The sequence below is a fragment of the Meriones unguiculatus genome, chromosome 15 (genome assembly GCF_030254825.1).
Source record: "Meriones unguiculatus strain TT.TT164.6M chromosome 15, Bangor_MerUng_6.1, whole genome shotgun sequence".
NCBI classification, from domain to species: Eukaryota; Metazoa; Chordata; class Mammalia; order Rodentia; family Muridae; genus Meriones; species Meriones unguiculatus.
Window position 1 is genome coordinate 29040023 of NC_083362.1, and position 25299 is coordinate 29065321.

Consider the following 25299-nt stretch of genomic DNA (forward strand, 5'->3'; position numbering starts at 1 on the left):
CTCTCTACAGTTGCCAAAGATCATATGCCTCTGAGCAGCACGAGGAAATTATCACCTGTGCACAAACTAAAAGTAACTCCATATACCGTACTTGAGCTTAAAACAAGAACATAACTGAAAATTTAAAGATCACAATTTCCACTACAAAGAAGATATTCACCACTTCTTGGTCTTATAATCTTTCTGCCTCCTTTTATAATAATTCCTGAGACTTGTGGTAAACAATGTGATACAGATGTCTCATTTAGGACTGAATACTACACTCTCTTACTATTGTCTGTTGACCAGTTGTAGGTCTATAGTAATCATTATCTATTGCAAAAGGGAAGCTTTTTGTTCAAGGAAGATTGAGAGATGTACTAATCTATGAGTAGAAACATAAGAACATAAGGGGCAGTTTAATACTGTGTTTATTTAGGAGTATAGGTAGAATTATATTCACTCCAAGAGGCATTACATACACAATCACAGGCTTTTGGCCCAGTTAAGTACAGCAGGCACGGATTTCATTTTGTAAGGCATGATTTAAGCCCTATTAGAAAAAGGGTTGTTACTTCTGTTACAGTCATGCCAGTATTGTGCCAGTGGAGTTAACTATCCATGTCAATAATTATAGTTTATGGAAATCACATCTGGGTAAGACTGCTCATTATTTTTCTTCTCTATTGTTATGTATAGAAACATCTAACACTCTGAAAGCTAGACAAGAAGGACGAAGAATCTAAGGCAGCAGCAGTTATATTTATCCATGTCCTGTGACTCAGATATGTGGTGTCTTTAGTAATAAGGTCTTACCATCATGATACAGATAGTAATAAAAAACAATAGAAATAGTATTCAATGTTTGTAGGATGTCTGTAAGTCTCCACTGAACTAATAGCTTTGAAAAGTGGTAACCCATACCTTTCAGTAGGAATTTTACTTGATAGTTTGTGAACTTGCTTTAATAATTTCAATCCTCACTCCTGACTCAGGAACTGTTCAACTCTTACTGGTGGACTCTGGCAGTTTGGTGCTGGAAGCAGAGACTTGAGATACAGGGAAGCAGTAAAGGATACCGCAGTGTTGGCAAGCTCAAATCATAAACTAAAGAGAAAGAGGTGAGGTGAGTAAAATTCAAGGGCAAAAAATGGAACAAGGCAGTAGTGTCATTTTTTTTTTGGTATGGTCTTTAATTACATAATTAGATATCTGTGGCTAGAGACAAAGAAAGAGAAACTTCAGGGTTATCGAGAAAGAGGAAAGACAAACAGGTGGCTGCTGGACAAAATAAGACTAAACCATCAGCTCTTCTCAAAGAGTTATATGTCCCTCCTTGGTGACAATAATGTCTTGTTGAGAGAAGACTTTGAGGATGACTTAGATCTGATGAGGTTGCAGAGATAGAGAATTCTGAGAGATATACTCCGATTCAGGCTATGAATGTTAGAAAAACTTGAGCCTTGGCAAAAAGAAATAAAGTTGGAATGGGGTTTGGAGGAAATAAACAGAAAAAATGGAAAATTAAATGAGACCAAATACTCCACTCCAACTCTTTCATTGATTGTAGGCTTAGACCTTCCTCCTGGGATGGCTACAAAAGGATCAGACTAACTTTGTAACCTATATGTCTTCTAAAACTTATATTTTTGAGTTTTAGGCCCAGGTTAAGCTAGAGCCTCTTAGTACTCCTCCAGAGAACAGAGGAATATGACCCTGGCCCTCTGTGAAGACAGAGATAAAAAAGCAAGCAAGTAATGACCTTCCCTCAGCAAAAAGAATGACCAGACTTTTGTCTGTGAGAGCTTTTCTTAGCAACCAATCCAGATGGCCTCAAGCCTTCTTCTGAGTAGCCCTGACCTCAAAAGCCCACAGCCCCAATCTTCAAAGATGAGCTAATCACCTCTCACCCCCACCTTTAATTACAGCCACATTCACACTTAGCAGGACTGAAACTTGAGCACCTAATAGTAACCAATTATTTTAGAAGTCAGTTACCTTATAGCTTCTTCGTCCAATCCTGAGTTGCCAAGATTAAAATCCATGAGCTTCCCCGCATTTTTTTTTCCTATAAAAACCCAAGGCTTTTGTTTCTTGGGGCCACTCTTTATTGATTTATAGGGTGGCCCCATTGTGCGATGGCTGGAAAATAAACCTCTTGCTGTTGCAATGATCTGTCTCCGGGTTTTCTTCAATTGCCTCTCCAGTATCAGGCTCATGATTTGAGCCTAATAGCTACAGTTGCTATAGTTCAAAAGATGAGTGGACATTTTCTTTAGTCCAGTGAGTGAGCAACTGTATCTCCTTTACAATCTTCTTTAAAACAAAGTAGGCATAAAGGAAAAGATATGAGTTTTATGGTTTTCCAATTATAGAGCAACCTGAGGACAGGATAATATGGTGAGAATCCATGCTCCTATATATTTTTTTAAATTATTTTTATTACTTAAAGTTTATTCACTTTGTATCTCCCCTGTACCTCCCTCCCTCCTCCTGTCCCAATCCCACACTCCCTCTTCCCCACCCATGTCACTCTTCCAGTCCACTGATAAGGGAGGTCCTCCTCCCTGCTCCTATATCTTTAAAACAATTAAAAGAATTGAACATTGCACGTGCCCAATATTGTCCCTATAGCACCTTTTACCCAAGCTCTATTAGAGTTTTTGCTTACTGAGGCCTTCCGCCCAGAGAACTGGAAGAAATTAGCAAGAGCATGTTTATCAAGAGGAGACAATTTATTATGGAAGTCAGAATTTTCTGAGCAGTGTCAAACTACAGCTAAAATCACTCAAGACAAAAAAAGAAAGAGCAGAATCTCAGTTTTTCCAGTAAGAAAGCTAATTGTTAATAATTGCTAATTCTACTGCAAAGCCTCTATGGTAAAAAAAAATGGATTCAACAAATAGCAAGGTGTTTTGTCTGTTTTGAATATATAAGTTTTACCATGTTCTATATGTCTTGGTTATGGTCATTGGTCATTGTGTATGTTTAAAATCTGTAACATAAGTTAACTTAAACTTAATACCTAGGAATGTATCTCAGATCCCAGAATTTAGAAAACTAAAATATGTTCATGTAATACTTGATACTTTTTCAGTCTTTATCCTGGCAACTCCCTTAACAGGAGAAGCCACCAAACATGTTTTAAGTCATTACTTAAAATGTTTTCCTGCACTTGGTATTCTTTCCATTATAAAGACTGATAATGGTTCAAAATATACAAGTCAAGCTTTTCAGAGTTTTTACGCTCAAATGAATGTAAGTCATAAAACAGTTATTCCATATAATCTTCAAGGCCAAGGGATTGTTGAGCGTGCCCATGGATCTCTTAAGAACCATTTGCAAAAAATAAAAAGGGGAGTTTTATCCCCAAACACCACAAAATTATTTTAATCATGTTCTCATTATTTTAAGTTTTTTTGAATTGGATATACAAGGCCATTCTGTGGCTGATAGTTTGTGGCACCCTAATACCAAAGATAATTATGTCCAACTGAAATAGAAAGATCCGATTACTGGATTATGGCAAGGCCCCAACCCTGTATTAATGTGGGCAAGAGGGCATGTTTGCATTTTTCTGCAGGACACTGAAGGAGCCTGGTGGATCCGAGAAAGGTTGGTGAGATTTAACGGAGATGTTTCCTGGAAGGAGGATGCCTCTACTGGTGACAATAATGTATTCTGTCCTGATGGTGAATGGAGAGCTGTATTGGGCTTAGGATCCTGACCCAATTTTGTTACATTCTGCTCCTGGGAGAAGATGTTGTACAGAGAAACCTTTTAGATACAATGTGACTGAACTTGATTAATCTGTTAATCAGGACAATGGTCAACACCTATGGGACTTTGGTGGTCTGATTCTAGTTTTCAGCACATCTATATTTGGGAGTTTGCTACAAAAACTCTGGGGAGACCCTATAATTCCTGCATAATTTCTCCTTATGCTTTGTTGTTCAGAATGTTAACATTTTAATACAAGATTTAGCCTTTAATATTTCTTGCCATCAATGTGAACTAACTGTATTTCTAAGCTTTCAAATGGACAACAGGTTCTGGTTGTGCAACAGCCTTCTTTTACTATGGTTCCTGTGAATGTTTTTCAGGCTTGGTATTCTGATCAGGGATTACAAGTGCTAGAAGCAGACCTAAAAGAATGGTTGAGTTAATTATTGCAGGTATTATGGCCCTTGTGGTCATTTTTTTATGTCACTTTTATGAAGTGTTATAAAACTTGGCTTATTATTCTTATTAGGAACATGTCTCCTTCTGATGATAATTAAAACCTTCATCAAGGTCCTCTGGAATGTTAAAGCTGATCTGCATAAGATTAAACTCCAGCATCTCCCATGGAGGAGGTAAAATAGGTAAGATTTCTCTGAGAAATAGTCAATCTAAGACAGGGCATGATGATGGAATTCATGTACAATGATGGATAAGAATATATCATTCAGAAGAGACAGGCACAATCTACTGCTCCATAGCTCTTAAGCTGTGTTCTTTTAAAATATATGAAAGGGAGGCCTGTGGAGAGCTGCTTGTTTGTCAAGCTGCTTTGTTATTGAGTATTCAGCAAAGAAAAACATGTTTTCACCCTGGCCTTTACATTGAGGCAGAAATAAGAGGATGTTTAGCCAAGTTCCTCTAAACTTGTTTGTGTGACCTTGGACCATATCTGCTACAAGGCAGTAGTTTTAGAAAACAAGTTTGGCAGTTCCCGGAACTTCTTTTTTTTTTTTTTTATTGATGTGACTTGTTTTGCTTTGCGAATAAAAAGAAATTGTGGAATAAACTCACACTGCAGTCTTACTGACAGCTGTCTTGAGCTGATCCCCCTTGTAGTGTGACTTGGTTTAATTATTTCAGTCCTCACTCCCTACTCGGGAACTGTTCAGCTCTGCCTGTGGCTCCAGCAGTAGTCTATAGTAACTTTGAGAAGCGTCCTGTCTTTACCAGCTCCCCACTGTTATGTGGAAAACTCCATTTATACCCATATGCATTTTAGGAAGCTTCTAAAGTATGTTGACATTTGACATTTTCAAAGATTTTAGTGTTATTTCTCCTACCACATACTCACTCCTCTATCGTGTGCTTTCATTAATCATATGATTTAACACTTTCTGTTCCATTATCCATTATCCCTTTTTAAAACTATGCCTACTCTATTGAAATTTCTTCTATATGCCATCTTTTTCTAGTTTAGTATATTTTTTTAAAACTTCCAATTCAAAAATACATATCTCGGGGTTGAAGGGATGGCTCAGAGGTTAAGAGCACTGGCTGCTCTTCCAGAGGTGCTGAGTTCAATTCCCAGCAACCACATGGTGGCTTACAACCATCTGTTACGAGATCTGGTGCCCTCTTCTGGTGTGCAGGTGTGCAGAACATTATGTACATAATAAATAAATATTAAAAAATACATATATCATATCAAATCTAGTACCCATATATGAAAGAAAAATGGCAAAAACCACAAGATTTTTGTATCATTAGATACAAAAAACTTTTAACAAAATACAATTTTCCTTCTTCACAATGAAAATCCCAATACTCTAGAGATAAAAATGCTGTATCTTAACATAATAAAGGCAGCATAATGCAAGCCTAAAGACAACATCATGCTAAACAGGAAAAAGTCAAAACATTTCTACTAAACCCAGTACTTGAAGGAAGAGCTGGAACAATAAAACAATAAAACAAAAGGAGGAGAAAAATAGGACACAAATAAGAAAGAAATAAGTCAAAGTATCCTTATTGATATCTGACATGATTTTATACAAAAAAACAGCAAAATACTCTACTAGAAAACTCCTATAGCTAGTAAACATTGATCAAAGTAGCAGAACACAACATACACATGAGAAAAAAATAAATAGCTTTCATGTATACAACACCAAATACTTTGAGAAAGAAATTAAGAAAATAATTCCATTCAGTGTTGCTTTTACAAAAATCTCAATCATTCGAATTCCAGGCTGTCAAAAGCCCATTAGCAGAATCACCTCTTAAATCTGTTAACATTTTCCATTTTCCTAATTTCTTTTTAATTGTAAGTATAGGAGAATTCCAATGACTGTTCAGTTCTTCAATATATTAAACATGTAGCTGCTCCTGTACCAGCTGTCCTAGTACCTATAATTTTTCTGATGTCAAATGCTATTGTCCCATCCACACAAGTTTGTCAGTTAACCATTTTAAATGGTGTGGTTGGTACCTTTTAATGACTAACAGCTGTTGTGTCCTGCTTATGTACAACCTGAAAAGTCTGTGACTTTTCTTGAAAATACTTTTTAATATTTTTCTCAGAAGCATTTTTTTTATTTTAAGATTTGTTTCTGAGATTGGAAGAATCTTTTTTTTTTATCACAGGTCATTCACTTGTATCCCAGGTGTAGCCCCCTCCCTCATTGCCTCCCAATCCCACCCTCCCTCCCTCATCTCTTCCCTTCCCCCTTCCAAGTCCACTGAAAGGGGAGGTCCTTCTCCCCTTACATCTGACCCTAGCTTATCAGGTATCTTCAGGACTGGCTGCAATGTCCTTATCTGTGGTTTAGCAAGGCTGTTTCTCCCTCGGGGTTTGGGGGAGGAGGTCAAAGAGCCAGTCATTGAATTCATGTCAGAAATAATCCTTATCTCCCTTACTAGGGTACCCACTAGGATATTGAACTACCATGGGCTACATCTGAGCAGGGGTTCTAGGTTATATCCATACATGGTCCTTGGTTGGAGTCTCATAGAAGACCCATGTGCCCTGACATATTTGGTTCTCGTGGAGCTCCTGTCCTCTCTCGGCCATACTATCTCCTCTTTCTTTCATATGATTCCCCGCACTCTGCTTACTCTGTACTTTCCACTGTTGCAACAAATCATGTCCCCATAAATTCATGGATACATTAGCCATATATGGGTTTTAATTATTTTATTTGTTTTCTGATCTTATGCACTCAACTCATGTTGCATTTTGTTTTACCCGAGATAAAGTTCCAATCCCTTGAAGCTGAATGTGTACCTCTGGAAGAGGCCAATTTGGATGCTAAGATTTTGGTGAAATTATTGTTACATCTGCTCCTGTGCCTACTAAACAATCAATTTCAATGCTATTGATTTGCATTTTTGCTTCTTTCTCTGATCATTTGTAGCGGTTTGCCAAAATACTTGTTTTCTGATCTTCCCTGAAGTTTTTATTTTAGCAATTGAAGCTGCTCTGTCCTTGATTATATCCAGAGTAGTTGTTTTTAACAACAGTAATTAAATATTTTAATTGCTCTGTGGATGAGTACCTCTAGTGCTGACAGGAACTTGTTAAATCAAATTTGATTTCAGGGCCTGCTGAAGGCCCCTTAGGGAGTTTCCTGATGGCAAAAGGTTACCTTACCTGTTCCTTGTTGATATTCCTTCATTTGTCCAATGCTGGCCTTTGCCACATCTTCTGTATATTCCAGAAGGCTGGAGCCTTCTTTTTGGATTAGCTTTAGAAACAGACAGACAGACAGACAAACAAACAAACATTGTTTCTAGGAATGCCTTTCATACAATACCTTTTCAGATGACTTGGCTTACCACAATAAAAACATCTGACATTTTAATTTTTCAAAAAATTTTAGAAAATTTTAGAAATTACTTTTAGAAAAAGCTTTTAGAAACAACAGAAGCATCATAAACATGAGATCCAATATAAGCCATATTTCTAATCCAGTCATCTATTTTGGTGCTGATCTTGTCTTTAAAGGCCTAATCACCCTTTTGCATTCTGAATTAGCATTTTTAAAAGCCAAAGGTTTGATTAATAGTAGTCTGATTTCTGAATATGATAATATTCTATTTATAGCTGAATTCAGTCTTTGCAAAAAATCAGTGAAGGCTTCTTTTATGCCTTGCATAATTTTAGTAAATGATTCTGATCTCTTTCTTGACTGTTCAAACTTATCCCAAGCATTAAAAGCTCCTTAATGACATATCACCAAGGTGTGGTCATAAAATTTAAGCTTCCTTTGTAACTGTTCATATTGACCTTCAACTAGTAACTGATCTTGGGAAATATTAATACCTCTAGCTCTAATTCACTGTTCTATGGCCCTCTCTTCCCCTTTCTATCATGTTTGCCATTGTAACTGAGGACTAGCTACCAAAATTGCTGTGGCTGAATCTTTCTAGTCTTGTTGTTGGGAGATACTTCTGATCTGAGTTGTCTATGTGATGAAGTAATATCTGATGAAGTGAGTACATACCATATGAAAAGATTGCTTCCTTAAATCTCCTCAAATCTTATATTCCTATAAAGAGTCTATTTAAATTCTTACTAAACTTGAGGGTGCTTATCATCTTCTGGTAGTTTTTGTATAGTAACTAGAAAAACAAAGGTTGTTTTTCAAACAATCTTGGACTGTCCTTCAATTTTATCATGTCTTGGTATTTAAGGTCCTTGTCTAAATTTCTCTGTCTGTATCTTAGTATTTTTCTTACTTTCATTATTAAATGTTTTAAGGCTTATATTTTATCAATCCACTTTCTATATTTGGCACAATTATCAAACTGCTTTTCATATTTGGCACAAAATCCACAATGGCTATTAAGGATTAAATATGAATTGCCAGAATAATAGTAAGTGTAATTGGTACTATTTCAATCTCAGTTAAATCATTTAGCTTTCAAAAAAAATTTTTTTTGCTTCTTTTTTAAAGCCATCTAAAGTAATACTACACAGGGTCTTAATGCCCTATGTTATGATATTTCTCTTTAAAGTGGGAAAGATTTTTTCTGTCAATATTACTTAGATCTCTCCTTGAGGACTCCCCAGGTATCTTGCCAAATCTTCTGGCTTCTCAGTTCTGTGCAGCTGGTATGATTTCTCCATCTATGTGATTTTGCTATATGTTGGCATGCCAAATGTTTTTAACAAAATCTTGATAATTTGACTTTACCAATAAAAACTGAAGAGCCAGAGGCTAGAGTGAAAGCCTGATAACTCAGAGATGCAAAGAAAGCACTCAGCTGACCTTTGTCCTCAGGTGAAATTGCAGAAGTCTGTCTCCTCACATGCCATCACCCAAACACCTCAAATTGAATATCACTCTGTTCTATTTCTTGTGTATCTGCCTCTTTATCTTCCTAAATTTCTCTTTCTCTCTATGTTTTTCTCTTAATAATCCTATGTTCACTTCCTATCAACTGGTTGCTTGCTCAGCCTCTTGATTTATGGTTGACTTTATGTAATTCTGTTTACAATACACAATCAGAAAGGTCTTAAATTAAATATGAGTACTAAGGCTAAACCACAGCACAACTAAAAACGGGGTTTTTTTTTCCAGTAAATAAAGTGATCTTGGGGTTCACAGTGTGATCACATATGCTGTAAAAATTCACAATAGGAAAAACATTGGAATAATTCTAAGCAAATATGTGAAATATTATGGAATAAAAACTTTAAAACACTAAAAAAAGAAAGTGAAGAAGATACCAAAAGATGGAAGGATCTCCAATTGGTAAGGTTAATATTACTTTATAATAAGGATTATTATTATTATTTTATAATAGACTCCCTTACCAAAAGCTATCTCCAGATTTGATGCATTCTCCATCAAAATTGCAATGCAATTTTTCCCAGAAATTTTCTCCCCTCTTGAAAATACTGTGAAACAATTCAAGCTGTATTCTCTGTTGATGATTCTGAAGTATTAAAGCTATTTCTATTTTGAAGATAAATGAAGATATGTGAAATGTGAATTTGGTATTTTGTCCCATAATTTAAATATAGCAATTGCATGATTGGGTAAAATAAAACATGAGAGAAACTGAGAATTTATTTCCTTTTATGTTGAAATAACTTTAATTTCTAACTTTAATTTGTCACTGTGGTGACAAGACCTCTTTAGAGTTTTTAAAATCTGACTAAAGCATGTCATAACTTTATGTCATGCATTTTAAAAGAAGTTTGAGTTCAGGTAGAAATCTTATAATTTTCCTACAAAGTAGAGTCTTTCTAATGGAATGATATCTAGTCATGATTTTAAGTAAGATATTGTAATTTATATTAAAATGAATTAATGGTTGACTAAATATTCTTACATCATATTTATACTTTAAGAGAATAATTAATTTCTTTCATTCTCTTACAAACCTAAATTTGAGACTAGTTGTATAATCAATAGGTGATATAAATATAATAATATAATTATAGGATAATTGTGTTATGTTCAGAGCAGTATTATTTATAATTGGTGTACAATAATTTTACACAAATGATGCATATTTATGGATAATCTTTTATACACATACAATTTTGAATTATCTTAGTTATAAAATTTAAATTATGTTAGTTATCTCATAAGATCAAAAGATTGTTCACATTTGAAAGTATCCTCTTCAGAAATATCATTAAAATGAGGTGAAGTATGTATTAAAGATACTAATGTTTATATGAAAGACAAGGGGCTGTCTTAGAAGATAGGACAGGTTTACAAACTTTAGAATAGAGAATGCACTTGAGTAGCTATGACCATAAGAATTAAAAGGTAAAACATGAAAATTGAGTGTGGAATGAACTCTGAGGAGAAAGCAGAATATTCCTACTCCTAAAGAACCAAAATTCCTAGAACTCTTCAGAACATTCCAAGATGACACATAGGGCTGATAATGAGAAAGTAAAATCTCATTGACTGAAGAGGTCTAATTCATATCTTCCATACTTATACCTTTTATGTAACAGAAAAAGTTTATTTATTGTTTGTTCATTGGAAGTTTGTCAGGATCAGGAAGATGAGTCACATTGCATGGGTGTGAGAAGAGTATCAAAGCAGATGCTGAGACTTATGGCCAACTGTTGGGCAGAGTGCATGGAATCTTGTGAAAGAAGTGGGAAATAGTAAGATCAGAGAGGACAGGAACTCCACAAGGAGAGCAACAGAACCAGAAAATTTAAACACAGGGGTCTTTCCAGAGTCTCATATTCTAACCAAGTACCATGCATGGAGATAACCTAGAACCCCTGCACAGATGTAGCCCATGGCAGTTCAATATCCAAGTGGGTTACATTGTAATAGGAACAGGGACTGCCTCTGACATGAACTGATTGGCCTGCTCTTTGATTACCTCCCCCTGATGGGGGAGCAGCCTTACCAGGCTACAGAGGGTGACAATGCAGCCACTCCTGATGAAATCTGATAGACTAACATGAGAAGAAAGGAGAGGGGGACCTCCCCTATCAGTGGACTTGGGGAAGAGCATGTGTGAAGAAGAGGGAAGAAGGGGTTTATGGGGGGGATACAAAGTGAATAAAGTATAATTAATAAAAGTTAAAAGAAATAAAAATTAAAATATTATTTTCCCTCAATTCAATACAACTATTGGTTTAATCATTGTTTCAGGTCTTTTTTTTTTTTTTTTTTTTTTTTTTGCAGCAACAAAACAGCATCAAAAAGCAATGTGGGAAAAAAGTGCTTATTTGGCTTACGTTTCTGCATTGTAGTCCATCACTGAAGGAAGCCAGAACAGGAACTCAAAGAAGGCAGGAATCTGGAGGCAAGAGTTAATACAGAGGACTTGGAGGGGTGCTGCTTATTGACTTTCTCCTCCTGACTTGCCCAGCTTGCTTTCTTCTAGAACTCAGGCCCACCAACAATGGGTTAGACCTTGCCCCATCAATCACTAATTAGGAAAATACCTCTCAGCTGGATCTTATGGATGCATTGTCTGAATTGAAGTCCCCTCCTTTCAGTCAAGTCTAGCTTGTCTCAAGTTGGTAAAGACTAGCCAGAACATTATTTTGACACAAAGTTATTTACCTCAAAGAAAAGTTATTTATAGTCAATTATATAAGAATTCTTTTACTTTTTTCATTTTACAACAATTTCAGGAATTGTTCACCCCTACCTAATTTAAAAATACAAAACTATCATAAAACAGTAAAAATCCAATTGAATAACATCATATTCTTACAAACTATATAGAACAAGGGGTTTTAAAGAACAATATTCCACCAAAATGTGTAGAAAATTAATTAATATATTTTAAGATGTTATAATATTCAGATACATTTTTATCACTTCAAAAATATTTTACACAAGTAGCTGGATAGTACAGTTGAAATAGCTGAATAGTATAATTGAGGATATCAGCCTTTTGTGAGTAAACAGAGTAAATAAGTATATGTAAATACAAAACTATGTAATAGGTCCAAGAATGCTGATCCTCCCCCTAAGCTACTCAAAACAATTATTTTAACTTTAAACTCAGCAGCTAAATCACTTAAGAACTAAGAAAGGTCAATTAATAAAAGGCAACTCTCTCCTTTATTATATATGACTGCAGAAAGACCCATTTGCATCAGTAAAGAAAAATTTAAGGACATTCCGATAAAAGCTCTCTTGGAAGAAGCATGAGACTCTATGGGAGATTCCTAAGGAGTGAAAATGCATTTCTCATACATATAAGGCTGGAAGGTCTAGGGTTTAAAGGACACCTAGTCCAAGTTCTGGAGACAGCCTTCTTCCTATATGACCTTGTAGCAGAAAAGAGATATGAAGAGGGCATACAAAAGAGAGCAAGAGGAAGAGATAGGTTAGAACACTGTAGTGGCCTCACTGTAACTACTGCACACCTACTGTAAGTATAATATAGTAAGAGTAACCACATTAATATATCTTGAGGGGTTCTTATAAGCTAACTAGTTTCCTCCCCTTAAGCACTATCTCCCAATACTGTTGTTCTAGACATTAAACCTGACAAATGAATTGGGGTGGGAGGAATGGCATAATGATAATCACAACTTGATTCCTTTAGCTTTTGATCCTGGGAAAACTTAAGCTTTCCAGAGAAATATAATATGGCAAGGAGATAGGTTAGGGTTTCTTTTCTTTGACCTTGTACATAAAAAGTGAGCTACATTTAGACAAGGAATGTGGACTGGCTGCATTGTCTTCCACATTTCCTCTCTAAATGTAGCTCACTTATTATATACAAGGTCATTAAGTATTACTGTGTAACAATGGCAGAGATTTTTCAATTAAAATATAATGATATTACTTCTTTTTCTGCTTTATCTTTCCAAACCCTGCCATACCCTCCTCTTTCTTTCAAATCTATAACTTTTTTCCTTTATATATATATATATATATATATATATATATATATGAATAACTATATATTAACAAATATATATTCATATGTATGAATTATCTCACAGCAAAATTCCTGTTCGTGTGGTGTAACATGAGACAGGTAGCTAAGGAATGATGAAAGTGAGAGAAATAGTTTTCCCCAGGGATATATAAATATTAATATATGTGTATAATGGTCACACATAGATACATATATCATGTATTTATAATTTCTAACTCCATTTTAAAGTTTTATCCTTGTAACATAGGAAAGTATAGATTTCATCCCTCATTCATATTTATTAATAAATATATAGATAGTACTTGCTGAGGTCACTTGCATTGCCTGTATGTATATATTTTTATGACTGAGCACTTTAAATTGGAAAACTAAACTAATTAGAAGGCTTTTCACTGGAGAAAACCTGTTATTGAGGTCTCACAGTTGTTAATTTTCTGTAGATCTTAGTCTTGGGATGTGGCTATGTGAGACTTCCCCAGTGAGAGAATTCAACGAAGCAGTACCCACTTGGAAAGCAATACCTTTGAAAAGGTATGTGTTCTATTTTGTTGCCTAAAATCTGCTGAATTTTAATTTGGTCAAAATGCTGAAAGGGGAAAAGTAATGAGATGGATGGCTGATCTGTACATGCACTTGTATTTGGGATAGTTTATGAACTTGCAATCCTTAGTCTGGTATATTACAGTGACAGTATTCTAATTATTGGAAAATAACTGGATTTAGATTTCTGATTCATGAATATAACCTAATTAAGTTTATATTCAGTATCATACTCTAAGAGAATATTATACAGACTATATTCATAAGTTTACCTTATTAGATTTATAAATCATTTAAATACACAGGAAGAGTTCATTTGAATCATAAAATTAAAGTAATTCAGAGGTAATTGAAAATGTTACATATGTAAATTAAATTTAAAGATTAAAATTAATTGCATTTGATTTCAACTATATTATTCAAAGATTCCTTTGAAACTTAAAATTGTTTTCCAACTGCACTAATTTATTAAATATTAAAACCCTATAATTGAGAAATTGAATATTAGTTCCTAAAATATGAAATATTATCTTTAGTAGGCTCTTGTGAATATGAATTATTCACAATGATTCATATATATGAATATCATTGAGCACATGAACTCATAACAGTAGAAAATACTGATAGTAAGACATTTGAGAGAAGTCTTTGACATGAAAACATACTCTAAACTGTGAGCTAAGATGAAGAGGATGAACAAATGATTGGTTTCCACCTTCCTCAGATTATGTTTTGGCAGCCCTGTTCATGATTCTTCATAGATATAGCTTCTGTCATTTCTAGAAGATATAATCTCATAGCAAACTTTCTGTTCCTCTGGATTCAACAGAAGACAAGGAGTACAGGCAGCTAGTAAATATTGAAAGAGGAACAGTCTTTCCCCTAAACAAAGGTTACAGACCAAGGTTACAGAAAAAGGATGTAAGAAACTGTAAGATGCACACAAAAAGAATACCAGCTTCCACAAAATCTTGTGTAGATATGGCAGGGAAGTTGCACCCATGAAATCTTAAAATTGTGGTTGCCTAGTCAAGACCTGTATAAGGACAACATCAGTTGCTAACTTGGATAAGGAAAAAAAAATCTCACAGGGTCTCAGCTACAGATGAGGAGGGTAAATAATGGCTACTCAGAAAGTGAGATTCAAACTCTTGCAGGGATAAGTCCTATAATAGATTTTTCTAGTGTAAAGGATGAGGCTTAAATTCATATACATGTGGTCAAAACTAAATGGACTCCACAGCATGTTTTTTTTTTCTTTTTTCTTTCTTTTTTATTTTGTAACAATTAAAGAAGAAGTAATGAATATGTGAATGGATGGGGGAACATGTAATAAGTTAGGTAGAAAGTTGGAGGTAGAAAGTGTTGTACATAAGGTGAGAATTTTTCTTTCTAGCCCTGTAAAAATTTCTATTGGTAATTTGTTAGGAATTGCATTGAATATGTATATTGCTTTTAGTAAGAGGGCCAGTTTTACTCTTTTAAACCTACCAATCCATGAGCATGAGAGATCATTCTATTTTCTGTTATCTTCTTCAATTTATTTCTTCAGAGACTTGATTTTTTTTTTCAAACATGTCTTTCACTTGCTTGGTTAAATTTACACCAAGGTACTTTATGGGTTTTGTGGCCATTGTGAAGGGTATTATTTCCCCAATTTCTTTATCAACCTTTTTGTCTTTTGTATACAGGAGGGCTTCAGATTTTTTGAGTTAATGGAAAAAAAATATGGCTTATTCATTATAGAACCTTTTATATATTTTGAATCCTTGATTAAAATTTACCCTTTCCTTTACCTGTAAATATAAATATAGAAGGAAATTAGAGGGTGGAAGGGAAGCAGAACTCAGCCAAACCCTGCTACAATGTTTTCTGACTGTGCTGGGCTGCGACACATTTGGCATTTACATAGTTAATGGAAATCATACATGAGAACTCTGGAGTTCAATCTCTATTAAGTCCACATTTTTCCCAAGATACTCCACCTAAGTGGAAGTTTCTGATTGCTATGGAAACAGAGTTGTCTAATGTAATGTGAATTTTTTTTTTTTTTTTTTTTGGTGCAAAGTATGGAATGTGGGAATGTTTCTCCCACTCCAGGAAAACATCCTATGGAAAACAGCCTGTGCAGAAAACAGCTCTTGTGAAAAGGTGCAGAATTTTAGCCACCTGGAAACTACCTTGTGTAAAGTTTTCTGTGAGCTAGAAAATCTTCTTGTGTGGACTCTGAGAAGAAATAAGTAGAAGCACACAGACCGTGAGACAACACTTTTTGCATCTCTATGTTTTGCAAAGATTTGCATTGGTTTGCTGGTTTTAGCACAGAGAAATGCTCCAGAGAACTTTTCTTGCTGCTTTGATGAAGTATTGCTGCTTCAACAAACCCTTGCTATTTGGGTGGATTCTGGCCTCTTCTGCTGAATGGTGCCATCACTTTAGTTGTTTACTGCTGCTGCTGTAGTTTGCTTCTTTGCTGTCTGACTGTACTACTGGTATCCTGATGATTGAGATTGGTATATCCCCAAAGAAGCCAACATCCCTAATCAACAGGAAATAGCTAAAAGAGGTCTACTTCCCCTTTTCCTACTAATTTCCCACGAAGGTCTAGGAAGTAGAAGGGAGGTAATGACATTTAAAAACTTTAAAGTTTCCAAATGGTATCTTAGTAAGGGGATCAGGGGCTGTCTCAGACATGAACGTAGTGTCCAGCTCTTTGTTCACCTTTCTTTAGGGGGTGCAGCCTTGCCAGGCCACAGAGGAAGATGATTCATCCAGCCCCAATGAGACCTAATAGGCTAAGGTCAGATAGAAGGGGAGGAGGTCCTCCCATATCAATGGACTAGGAAAAGGGCACAGGGGAAGAAAAGGCAGGCTGAGTGGGACTAAGAAGAAATGAAGGAGGGGGCTACAGACAGGATACAAAGTGTAAAAAATTGTAATAAATAAATAAATAAATATCAAAACAATAAGAACTTTAAGTAAAGTAGGTGTTTGAAAAATCTAAGCCTATGCTCTGCCTGTAAGCAAAGAATTTCTATGTTTTTCATTCTTCACTTAATTTATTGCCAATATTTTAAATTGATAAAGCTCAGTTCAAGTATATAACACTTAAGTATTCTAGGTAACTAATGGATTCCTGACCAAAGTGATCTACTTTTTACAAAACAGTCAAATCAATGGACCAAATCTATTGGATGTGTCTTCCTTTACCTTGTCTCTTTCTTTTTCTTTAAAGAGTCATCAAGTCTAAGTTTTCATAAAGCCCATATTTGAAAATTAAACACTGTAGTGAATACTATCAGCCATTAAGTACAAATTATCTTTGAGGAATAACAAGGTGATTGAATATTTCATGTCCATTTGTTGTTGTTGTTTGTTGGAACTCCTATTTTACTCTGCCTGGACTCAAATTAATTCAGTAGCAGTTCTAAAATGTTTTTTATTTATTTTTGATATTGTATTTTAATTATAACATTTTTCCCTTCTCTTTCTCTACAACCTCTTTGCTTTCCTTTACATCCATGGTTTCTTTTTCTATTAACTGTTACTGCACCAGCTCCAAAGTATAACCTGTTGAGTCCATATAATGTTACTTTTATGTGTGTTTGAGGACTGATGTAAACTTCCTAAATATTTCAAGTCACAAAAATTGTATAACTTACACAGTCTCTATCTTTTTATTTTAGATATAATGGATATTGATTTAAATATAAATTGTATTTTTACATTTAATCAAAATAATACATTTAAACAAATTTTAAGTTACAAAGAGTTCTTTACCCATCAACGAAGTCATTTGTTTCTATCCCAAACATTCAGTGAATCTTGTACAGTTGAGCTGATATTATGTTCATTTTCTTTACCTTATTTTGCCTTTTTCTCTGACCTGTCAAGCAAAATCCATTCTTTTGGCTTGAATTTATTGCACCTGACATCATTGTATCTGGAAATGGCTCAGAAAAAAATAGCTACTAGGAAAAAATATATAGGGGCATTTTTGCTCCTTTGTAAATGCTAGACACATATCTTCCCAAAGCTAACTAACTTTTCCAGCAGTCTTATTTGAACAAAGTTTTATTGCTAAAAAAGGAATGATTCAAATTTCCAGGTCCATTGAAGAGTATTATCAGAATGTAAACTTATTATCAACTGCGTAATGTTTTAATGCCCAACAAAAAGTTACTGTATAAAAATTTCTTATGTATACTTTCTTCACATTTAGTACCTGTTAAATCATTCACAGGTGGAAGTTAAATAATATTTGACTTAATAAATGAGATTTTGTTGCTAGAGTTAGAAATGTGACTTTTTTGTGATTATGACTCACTTGTGAGACTTTACTTATAAATCTAAAGACAGAATGAAAAACATCTTTTTTTATTAATAATAGAACACAAATATGTCAGCAAAATAATGAAAATGGTTCTTTATTTCAGTAAAATCAGTGCAGACACAAGCATTCAGCTTAGAAGAGCTTTGCTACTATTAAAACAGAAGGCATCCAATACAAAGTGGATGATTCTGAGGTAAGCTGAGTCCTGATAGGATGCTCTAAATGGGCCCTCTATGATCACTGAACACTAAGAGGTGTGTGCTGCTTCTGCCACAGAAAGCTAGAGTCTGAGGTCAGTACAGGAAAAAAAAAAAACACAAAAAAACCAACCAAACAAACAAAACCAGTTATACCATAAGCATTAGGAGGCAGAAATGGTCACTATTAAAAATTCCTCTTGATAGGAATGAGGGGCTCAGTCCTATACTTACTGCCTATGTCATTATTCATAGATTGAGGGGGAGGGAAACTTCATCAAAGACATACATCTCTGAACATGTATTAAATGTTAACACCTTTGAGTACATTTTTTTAATTTTTAAAATTTTATTAATTATAGTTTATTCACTTTGTATCCCAGCTGTAGCCCCCTCTACCATCACTTCCCAATCCCACTCTCCCTCCCTCTTCTTCTCCTATGCCCCTCCCCCAGTCCAATGATACCAGAGGTCCTCCACCCCTTTCATGTGACCATAGTATATCAGGTTTCATTAGGACTGGCTTCTTTGACTCCCTCTGTGGACTAGTAAGGCTGCTCCCCCCTCAGGTAGAGGTGATCAAAGAGCCAGCTCATGAGTTCATGTCAGAGTTGGTCTGTGGTCCTATTATTGGGGAACCCTCTTGGATACTGAGCTGCTTTTGGCTTCTTCTGTGCAGGGTTCTAAGTTATCTCCATGCATGGTCCTTGTTTGGAATATCAGTCTCAGAAAAGACCCCTGTGTCCAGATGTTTTGGTTCTGTTGCTTCCCTTGTGGAGCTCCTGTTCCCTCTAGATCTTTCTATCTCCCCCATATTTCATAAGATTCCCTGCAGTCTGCCCAAAGTTTGGTTATGAGTCTCAGCCTCTGCTTTGCTATCTTGTCTTTCAGAGGCCCTATGTGATAGTCTCCTGTCTGATTCCTGTTTTCTCCCTCTTCTGATGTCTGTCTCATTTGCCTTTCTGAATGAAGACTGAACATCTTGATTAGCTTCTTTATGTATATAGTGAGTATATTTTTATAAATATATTTTCCATGAATATTTTTAACCTGATTGGGAAGCCCTAAAATGAAGACAAATATGGGTCTCAACTTATTTATGCCTATTTAAATCTAGAAGCCTAGTTCAGAGGAAACTTTGCACTTTAATTCACATGAGAAGAAACAGAATGAACAGAATGATCATTTGCCAGAAACTAGCATGCTTCTGAAGTTTGAGAAGACAATTTTTCAGAGGACCTAACTGTTGTTATCAATTGATGTGAATTATTTACTTTTAACTGTGTCTACAATTATCCACGCATATGAAGTTTTGGCTAAAAAGTTTAATTAGTGGATTAAAAGAATTTCCATGCTAGATAAATAGCATGTTTAAAATAATTATGAATGTTTATTGTGTTTCTATTGCTGTGAAGAGACACAATGACAGAGGCAACCTATGAAAGAAAGTTTATTGGAGGATTTTTAAAAATTTTTTTTACAGTATCATCATAGAAAGGAGCATGGCAACAGGAAGGAAGGCATGTTGCTGGGGCAATAGCTGAGAGCTTGCACTGTTGAATCATATCCAGAAGGCAGAGGCAGATGGTCCTGGAGGAACAGAGGACAGAGACAGAGACAGAAAGGCAGAGAGATGAGACAGAATCACTGGAAAGTGGCATGGACTTTTAAAACCTCAAAGTCTATTTGAGTGGCAAGTGACCTCCAACAAGGTCACATCTCCAATAAGGCCAAATCTATTTCCAGAAATTCCCAACAACTAAAGACTCAGCATTTAAACCTGTGAGCCTATGAGGCCATTATTATTAAAACTAACATATTATAAACTGTTGACCCCTTAGGCTCTAAGCTATAATATAATGCAAAATTTGTTTACTGCAACTTCAAAATTCCTCATATTCCTTCAGACTCAACCCAATTTTAAAGTCCAGAGTCTTTCCTAGATAAGAGCAATCTCTTAATTATAAGCTATAAAGGCAAAATCATAATACAAATTGTAGGCATTCATTTTGCTTTGATGACGGTGTCCTTTGCTTTACAGAAGATTTTCAGTTTCATGAGGTCCCATTTGTTGATTGTTGCTCTTAGAGCCTGCGCTGTTGGTGTTCTGTTCAGGAAGTTGCTGTACCAATGATTTCTAGGGTCTTCCCCACTTTTTCTTCTAACCAATTTAATGTGTCTGGTTTTATGTTGAGGTCTTTGATCCACTTGGACTTTAGCTTTGTGCAGGGTGATAAGTATGTATCTATTTGCATTTTTCCACATATAGACATCCAGTTAGACCAGCACCATTTGTTGAAGATGCTATTTTTTTTCCATTGTATGGTTTTGGCATCTTTGTCAAAAATCAAGTGTCCATAAGTGTGTGGGTTTATTTCTGGGACTTTTGTTCAGTTCCATTGATCAACCATTCTGTTTCTATACCATTACCATGCAGTTTTTATTACTGTTGCTTTATAGTACAGCATGCGATCAGGAATGGAGATACCTCGAGAAGATCTTTTATTGTAGAGGATTGTTTTAGCAATTCTGTACTTCTTGTTGTTCCATATAAAGGTGAGAATTTTTCTTTCAAGGTCTGTAAAGAATTGTGTTGGTAATTTGATCGGAATTGCATTGAATCTGTAGATTGCTTTTGGTAAGATGGCCATTTTTACTATGTTAATCCTGCTAAGCCATGAGCATGGGAGATCTTTCCATCTTCTTATATCTTCTTCTAATTCTTTCTTCAGAGACTTGAAATTTTTTTCATACACGTCTTTGACTTGCTTGGTTAGGGTTACACCAAGATACTTGATGTCTTTTGTGGCTATTAGGAAGGGTGTTTTTTCCCTAATTTCTTTCTCAGGCCTTTTGTCTTTTGTATACAGGAGGGCTACTGATTTTTTTTTGAGTTAATTTTGTATCCTGCCACTTTGCTGAAGGTGTTTATCAGTAGAAGTTGCCTGGTAGAATTTTGGGGGTCACTCAGGTATACTATCATATCATCTGCAAATAGTTATACTTTGACTTCTTCCTTTCCTATTTGTATCTCCTTGATCTCCTTCAATTGTCATATTGCTCTAGCAAGGACTTCCAGAACTATGTTTAAGAGATATGGAGAGAGAGGGCAGCATTGTCTTGTCCCTGATTTCAATGGGACTGATTTCAGTTTCTCTCTGTTTAGTTTGATGTTGGCTATAGGCTTGCTGTATATTGTCTTTACTATGTTTAGATATGTGCCTTGTATCCCTGATCTCGCCAATACAACATGAATGGGTATTGTATTTTGTCAAATGATTTTTCAGCATCTAAGGAGATTATCATGTGTTTTTTTTTATTTCAGTTTGTTATTATGGTGGATCACATTGGTGGATTTCCGTATACTGAACCACCCTTGCATACCTGGGATGAAGCCTACTTGGTCATATTAGATGATATCTTTGATGTGTTCTTGTATTCGGTTTGCAAGTATTTTGTTGAGTATTTTTGCATCAATGTTCATAAGGGAGATGGGCCTGAAATTCTCTTTCTTTTTTGGGTCTTTGTGAGGTTTAGGTACTGTGGCTTCATAGAATGAGTTTGGTAGTGTTCCTTCCAACCCTCTATGTGACAGAGAGCTAATATCCAGTATATATAAAGAACTAAAGAAGTTAAAAAGCAGCAAATCAAGTAATCCGTTTAGAAAATGGGGAAGAGAGCTAAACAGAGAATTCTTGATAGAGGAATATTGAAAGGCAGAGAAACACTTAAAGAAATGCTCAAAGTCATTCGCCATCAGGGAAATGCAAATCAAAACAACCCTGAGATTTCACCTTACTCCCATCAGAATGGCCAACATGAAAAACTCAAGTGACAACACATGCTGGAGAGGTTCTGGAGAAAGGGGAACCCTCCTTCATTGCGGGTGGGAATGTAAACTTGTACAACCACTCTGGAAATTCATCTGGTGCTTTCTCAGACAACTAGGAATAGTGCTTCCTCAAGATCCAGCTACACCACTCCTAGGCATTTATCCAAAAGAGGTTCAAATACACAATGAGGACATTTGGTCAACCACGTATGTAGCAGCTTTATTTTTAATAGCCAGAAGCTGGAAACAACCCAGATGCCCCTCAACTGAAGAATGGATATAGAAATTGTGGTACATCTACACAATGGAATATTAATCACCAATGAAAAATAAGGAAATCATGAAATTTGCAGGTAAATGGTGGGATCTGAAAGGATCATCCTGAGTGAGCTATCCCAGAAGCAGAAACACACACACAGTATTTACTCTGTCATATAGACATGTAATATAGGATAAACCTACTAAATTCTGAAGGAGGACTCTGGCTAAAATGCTCAGTCCCCATCTGAAAGGCAAAGAGGATGGACACCAGAAGAAGAAAACAGGAAACAAGTTAGGAGCCTCCCACAGAGGGCCTCTGAAAGGCTCTGCCCTGCAGATTATCAAAGCATATGCTGAGACTTATGGCCAACTTTAGGACAGAATGCAGTGAATCTTATGAAAGAACTGGGAAATAGTAAGATCTGGAGAGGACAGGAGCTCCACAAACAGAGCAACAGAACCAAAAAAAATTTGAACATAGGCATCTTTCCTGAGAATCATACTCCAACCAAGTACCATGCATGGAGATAACCCAGAACCCCTGCACAGATGTAACCCGTGGCAGTTCAGTGTCCAAGTGGGTTTCATAGTAATGGGAACAGGGACTGCTTCTGACATGAACTGATTGGCCTGCTCTTTGATCACCTCCTGCTGAAGGGAGAGCAGCCTTACCAGGCCACAGAGGAAGACAATGCAGCCATTAGTGATGAGACCTAACAGACTAGGATTAGAAGAAAGAAAAAGAAACCCTCCCTTACCAGTGGACTTGGGGAGGGGCATGGAGAAGGGGGTGAAAGGGAGGGTTTGGGAGGGGAGTAGGAAGGGGACTAGAGGAGGGATACAAAGTAAAGAAAGTGTAATTAAAAAGAAAACAAAATAAATATAAGAAAAATACAAATTGTACACATCTTACTTACAATAGCACAGAATATACATTGCCATTCTAAAAGAGAGAAACAACAGGGGCTGAGTGAGAAAATACTAGACCAAAGCAAGACTGAAACTTAGTAGGGCAAACTCCAAATGTAAAGTCAAAGATCTTCTTTCTACCCTTTCAGCTTTGCTGACCGTAACATACTTCTCCCTTTTGGCAGTGTTCCATACCTTGTGTGCAGCATTTCTTGACACATTCCATATCTGCCATTTCTAGCATAATGGAGTATCCATTACATTCCAGGCTTCATTTTCATAGTTTCACAAAATAGCCTGTCTGGCTATCCATGCAGGAACCCCCTCCGCATATGCCTGGCCTCGATGGCTTTCCCTAAAATTCTACAATTGTTTTACTCCTGTGTCTTTCTTAAATGTAAAGTCAGGTGGTTGCTGCCAAGTAATGCTTCCTGCTTTTGATGGAAGCTGGCCTCCTTCTTGGATTACATGAGCATAATCTTTGATTTGTTGATGTTTTCTTTTGTTTTATAATGTTTCCTTTGCAATAACAGTCAAACATTTCATAGACATTTCTTTTGTACGAGTTGGAAATTTAATTATGTGGGATCTTGGCCTCGTGGCAGTATTCTTTTTATTACATTTTACATCAGGCCTGAAAAAAATAAAAATTAAAAAAAAAAACCTTTTAAGCATAAGAATTTTCTTCAGGGTTGCACTTCCTGGTGTTTTGCTTCCTTTCAAACTGTGTATTTGGAATTTCTTTTTGGCCTGATTTCTCTTTTTTTTACCATAGATTTGAATTAGAGTGACACTAACAACCACATGACAGGTTGTCTTGAAATCACCTCTGACAATGAAATTTGCCCCAAGCTCCTCAATTTTGTCTCTGAAAAATTACAAACACTAAAAACTAGCCTCTATCTCTTAGAAATGTCACAAAAATAGGCTATATATAAATTGTTAATATTGTTTCCCTATGATACTTCTTGAACTGGAACTTTATAGTTCATGTAGATTTCATCACTATTGTTTTCAATTCAAATAGGATGGCCCATTAAGCTCGCTTACAATGTTCAACTTCTTTATTAGTTCAGATTTTCAATATTTTTTTATATTTCTCAAAAAAAGGGGGGGGGAGAAAAAAGAAGATGAGGAGAAGAAGGAGGAACATGGTCAAGTCTGTCACAACAACAGTCTATGCCTCAGTACCAATTTCTTTCTTAGTTACTTTTCTATTATAGTCAGGAGACATCATGTTCAATGTAATTTTATTAAGATCTTGCTTACAGTTTTCAAGCGTTAATTCATGACCAGTACAGCAGAGACCATGGCAGGAGGCAGGTAGGCATAGTATTAGAGAACTAGCTATGAGACTACAAGTTAAGACAACAAGCATGTTGAGCATTTCTTTAAGTGTTTCTCTGCCATTAGATATTCCATTACAGAGAATTCTCTGTTTAGCTCCATACCAAATTTTTTAATTGGATTACTTGATTCATTGATTTTTAACTTCTTTAGTTCTTTAGGGTTGGTGAAGATCCTTTCCCAATGTGTAGACGTATATTTGTTCTGACGACAGTGTCCTTTGCTTTACAGAAGATTTTCAGTTTCACGAGGACACATTTATTGATTGTTGATCTTAGAACCTGTGCTGTTGGTGTTCTGTTCATTAAGTTGTCGCCTGTGTCAATGCCTGCAAGGTTCTTGCCCACGTTTTCTTCTAACAGGTTTAGTGTGTCTGGTTTATGTTGAGATCCTTGATCCACTTGGACTTTAGTTTTCTACAGGGTGATAACTATTAATCTATTTGCATTTTTCTACATGTAGACATTCAGTTCAACCAGGACCATTTGTTGAAGATGCTTTAATTTTTCCATTGTTAGATATTTGGCTCTTTGTTAAAAAATCAAGTATCTGTATGTTGTGGGTTTATATCTGGGGCTTTGATTCGATTACATTGATCCACCATTCTGTTTCTATGCCAGTACCATGCAGTTTTTATTACTATTATTCTGTAGTATAGCTTGAGATCAGGGATGGAGATACCTTCAGATGATTTGTTGTTGTACAGAATTGTTTAAGTAATTCTGTTTTTTTTTTTTTGTTTGTTTGTTTGCTTGTTTTTCCATATGAAATTGAGAATTAGTCATCAG